This window comes from Salvia splendens, chromosome 12, assembly GCF_004379255.2.
Source record: "Salvia splendens isolate huo1 chromosome 12, SspV2, whole genome shotgun sequence".
Classification (NCBI taxonomy): Eukaryota; Viridiplantae; Streptophyta; class Magnoliopsida; order Lamiales; family Lamiaceae; genus Salvia; species Salvia splendens.
In genome coordinates this window covers 14,364,035-14,369,208 of record NC_056043.1, presented here as the reverse complement: position 1 = coordinate 14,369,208, position 5,174 = coordinate 14,364,035, and the positions used below count along the sequence as shown (strand labels likewise).

General features: G+C 36.7%; 1 long non-coding RNA gene across 1 annotated transcript; it reads right to left on the bottom strand.

Moving 5' to 3' along the window:
- Window positions 1-3,131: 3,131 nt before the first annotated feature.
- On the bottom strand, window positions 3,132-4,622 carry LOC121756819. The gene is made up of 2 exons (XR_006041119.1): window positions 3,957-4,622; window positions 3,132-3,717 (listed from the first exon to the last, which is right to left on the bottom strand). It is a non-coding gene; the product is annotated as an uncharacterized LOC121756819 (long non-coding RNA).
- Between the last annotated feature and the right edge of the window lie 552 nt (window positions 4,623-5,174).

Here is a 5,174-nt window from a genome sequence, read left to right as displayed (position 1 = left end):
TCTTAATTTTCGTTGAGCCGCCGCCAACACTTGAAATCAATCAAGACAATTTGATGTGAAAGTGATAAAATCCGCAGGGATGAAGTTTGGGGAGAAGTTTTTGGAATTTTTGAATAGAAATTAAGAGATACACATGGAGAATTCCCCTAGAAAGTGCTCAAAAGAAGCTGTATTCCACTCCTCTGGAGGCCGATAATGGGGGCGAAGGCACGAAGCTGTACTCTGCAAGTTTTGGTGGTTGGTGGAGGTGATTGTGTATATTATAAATTGTTGGAATTGCCGAAATAAAAAAAAAAATGAAATTCTCAACTTAAGAATTTGGCAGTGTTGTAGCACATTGTTGAGGCGATAGAATTTCAGAACAAAGCGAAAAAAAGTAGAGATAGAGAGAGAGACGATAGTTGAGATAGAGGGAGAGAGGATTGTGATGGTGAACAAGTGTTGTAGTAGTATAGAAAACGAAGAGGGAGAAATTGAGCTGAGGGAGAAATGGAGGACGAGAAAACATGAGAATCGCTCACAATTGCTCATTAGCAATAGCCCAGCCATAGCTTAGCCACTGCCACGTCATCAGCACTAACAATCCTCTTGTCACATCATCACTATTAACAAATATGTACAAAATGAAATAATTAACAATCACACAATATACGGAATTAAATTTACGACACAAAAACGAGAAAATTCACTAATATTAATAAAATTTAAAAAGTACATTAATTAAAAAAAATTACATAATTAAAAAAAAACTAACGTCTTGCAGTCCTCCGCGCCCATAACTCTTCAATTAAATCTTTTTGGAGTCGAATATGAGCCTCCGTTTGGCGCATGTCGGCATGTGCTTGGAGGCGGCCGTCTTCATCGTGGGGTACCCCACTCCGTACGTTAGGGGCAGCAACGCCGTGGCTTGGACCAGCTTCATTATCGTCGTTAGCATATCATTTCTCTATTATTATTAGACTTAAAGTTCAAAATTGGTCCTAAACATATGCTCATTTTACTGTCACGGCTGCATTTTGCTAAGGATAGCGAAAGCGGGTAAACCGAGACTAATGAGAAGGATTAAAGAAGCGGAGAAAGAAAAAAGGGTAAAACTTGAGAAATTTGCACAAAGGCCAAGTCGATTGATATCATAAAAAAGAAGCCAAATATTCAATTACATAGTCTTGGAAATATGATAAACATCTCATCAATAAATCAGAGTTTGATGGTGAGATTCTACAATTCTCACTTCACAAAAGCACAGTGGAATAAATCCTTACTAAACGACTTCGTGTATGAAGACACGAATCATTGGAAGATCAACTTGATTATTTAATAACATCGACTCCGATCATCACTCCATCCTCTTGACGCTCAACCTGCACATTTATAAATACATGCAGGACTGAGAACAGGAGTACTCAATGGACACGTGCCGAAAAGCAAAACATACATTATATAGTTATAGTTGTCAAGCCATCACAGTAACACACGGGGGTTTTTCTTAAAATGCCTGAGCTTACTAAATTATTTTGTGAGGTAAAAGTTCGACTGCAGACTAAGTTCTTTCATCATTCCTAATTCATCATTCATCATTTATCATTCATCATTCATCATTCCAAACCTAAACATTCAAGTGCCGGGGAGGTGGTCACCTCCCACGGTCACCCATCATTCCATTCATCAAAACAAACATTTATGGCATGACAACAACTTGAAAATAATCATAGCTCCATTTTGAGAAAAGATTATATTTCATAATTTCGCAAGTATTTGATTTAATCCACACTAATGTGCTGGATATTAAAAGAAAGCCCACAAAACATACTTCTCATAAAAACTGTAACATACTTCAAACTGAAAGCTCATTAAAATACCTTAGTTCGAAAGCCCACAAAATACTTCTCGCAAAAACTGTATAGTAAACTGAAAGCCCACAAAATACTTCTCATAAAAATTATAACTTTAACAGAAAGCCCACCTGATATGCTTATTCCTCAGTTTGTGTAGTATTTCTGCACAAAAGTCTCGGCCTTTTTTTATTTTTGATTAAGTCTTTGGCCCAACCTTTTAATTAATTACTAAGACCCAACTACAAGTTAAAATTGGAATCAGCCCAATTATATACGGGGTGGATCCCCTGCTGTTGTGGGAACACAGCAGGGGCTGCTGTGGAGCAATACGCTGTCGTTTTTAGCCTCAACTTTAACAAGCTTGCTCTTTCCAAATGATTCAACATACACAACACTAACTAATCCACGTTATAAGTAGTAAATTTAAGTTGAACAATTAGTGATATAAAATCAAGAGTATTACTCATTTTAATTTATGGTTTACTATTTAAAATTTCAGAATTTTGTATTCAATTAATCAATTGCATGCTCATTTAAATTTTATTTAACTATTAATATTATGATAAATTAATACTATAATATCATTAAATAAACTGTGTAAAATTATAGTAGTAAACAATAATTAGAGCTTATCGGCTGCCTTTGGAGTTATCAGGAGTATAATTTATTTTAACTAAATGTTTATCAAATTTTGAAAGTCATTTTATATTTAAATATAGTAATCACAATTATAATATACTAAAATACACTAAAATTAATTTCAAAACGTAATTAAAACTCCCTTTGTATTATTCTTTAAATTATATTTAGTGTAATATTAGTATATTATAATTGAGAGTTAATATTGTAAGTGATTTAAACTAATATTTTAAATTTTTTTGATGATCTTATAATTTTTAAAATGGAAATAAATTCATATAATATTTTTTATTATATTATATTAATTTCAATTTTGACCATAATGAAACAATTGAAAAAAATAAAATGTTATTCATGTTTTTAAGTTATGAAATTGGCCAAAATTCAACAAAAATATGTGATTCAATAGAAATTATCACTAAATTTACAAATTGAGTTTTCAATTTCGATAAATTTTTAGTCCAAAAATATTTAGAATAATTCCCTATTGCCATCTAAAAGCTCTAGTTAATTGTGGTTTAAATAATCTACTGATATTACTTTATTTTATAATAGTACTATACCAGTTAAAATAATTTTAAACGATTAAACTTAAATTGCTAAAAAAATTTATTCAAGAAATTATTACTATACTACTAGGAAGTACTACTCAACAAATTATTAAATAGTCTGATTTCATTAGTAGCTGTATGGAGGTGCTGATAATAGATTAGTGCAAATATTAGTTAAATGACCAAATCATTGATCAAATATATCAGTAATACTACCGCATGCCATCAAGTAGACTTATTGCAATTTGCAAAGAAAAAGCTTAAGTAATTGAATCAAAACAACGGCGTATTGCTCCACAGCAGCCCCTGCTGTGTTCCCACCACAGCAGATCCACCTCCATTATATACTGCACCCATCGTTCCCTCTCTTCTGTCTCTCTCCCTCCCGGCGAATTCACGCTCGGAGTGGCCTTTTTTCCTTTCCAGATCGGCAGGCGCGCCCGGCGACTCCCGCCCCTTCTTCCACGGCTTTCTCACACGCCGCTCTTCTCCGGTGTTCGTAGCACCGCTGCAGGAGTCCAGCGGAGGCGGTCGCTGCTTCGCAAGGCTTCTTCTGTTGGTGCTGTTCGGGCGAGACTCAAGGCGCGCCGCCGTTTAACCACGCCCCTGCCCTCACGGCTCTTCCTCGGATTCAGCAACGAGCCGCTCCTTCTCGGCGTTTCTCCTACACAAGCTAAGTCCTTTTCCTGACTCTATTTAGTGTATCGATATTTAGGGCAGTAATTGGTGATTTTGATTAGTGGTTTAAAGTTGTGATCTGGAGAAGAGCTTGTTCTTATTGCTTTAGCAACTGGATTTCATCTATGGTGGCTATTTGTGCTACACGAATTCCTACCGATTGTTGAGGCTATTTCTATGTTCTCTACCTTCTTGTTCTATCTACTAGATCCTAATGATGCAAGAGAGGGTGTTGTGGTATTGAAGGAATTACCTCTCGGTTATGGCTACTGCTTGTGTCGATTCTTGCCCGCCCTCACTCCTTGCTCCTCCTCCTTGCTGCTCTCTTTATGCAATGTGAAACTTGGGTGCCGAAAAAGTGGTGGAAGGAGGTGGTGAGGGGGCTGCTTATATAGCCTCAGTTCTTGGCTGTTTGTGACTGAAACTTGGGGACAAAGCCTCCTATTTTGGGGCTGCCAGCTCTCTCTCTACTATGTGTTAATCCAAATGTTGTTACCTACTTGGGGAAATAGATTCCCTCTCTTGGCCGGCTCTTTGAGCCTCGATAAATGGGAACTCTACTCTTTCTCTTTTGAACTTGTGTCTCCTTCCCCTTTACTTCTGTGTCCTCTTTCTAACCCCATTTTCATGTCAAGTGCAGGAGCTTCCTTGGTGTCCAAGGCTATCAAAAATTTGGAGTCTTATGAGGAGCATTTTCCCAGAAGGATGGGGAAGAGAACAAGGATTTCATTCCATTTTCCTGATTTAGTTGCTCCAATAGGCTAGTATCAAAGTACTTAGCATTAGAATCTTTAAAGTGGAAATGTTGTATTCCACAATTGTTGTACCACGTGATGTAAGCACATAGTGTAGTCCTTTTCCATCTATCTCTCCAAGATACGAAATTCCTCTTCATAAAGTATTTACTAATTTATTCTCTTTTCCTTTGCATGAATAATTCCTTATTTCTTATCCTCCAAGATCGGGGGATTATAATTTCAAAAGTCGGGATTACAACGGAAATTCTACGATTACACGCATTTTAAACGAAAATTAATTAAGCTAATAAATCTGATTTATCTCGAAAGAAATGAATGAAATTCTGGGGCGTCACATTTACGATTTTGGTCCTAGACATTATCTTTTGAATTTTTAGATCCCAAACATTTCAACTCGGATCACAATCGGTCCAAAGTTAATGGTTCCGTCAAATTTTAACGGTCAACGTTTTAATCCCGATTTTGACCAAATTAAGCTGTTAAATAACAAAACAAAATTTAGCGACAGAACAACTCCGTCACTATTGGGAGATTCCCGGCTGCGGCGGCGGGGGATTCCCTCGCAATCCCCGCCGTGGACCTGTCCCAATCCGGTGCCAAAACCCTCATTGTCGACGCATGCAAAGAGATAGGTTTCTTCAAAGTGATCAACCACAGAATCTCCATGGATTTCCTCACCAAATTGGAAGCCGAAGCCATGAAATTCTTCCAAT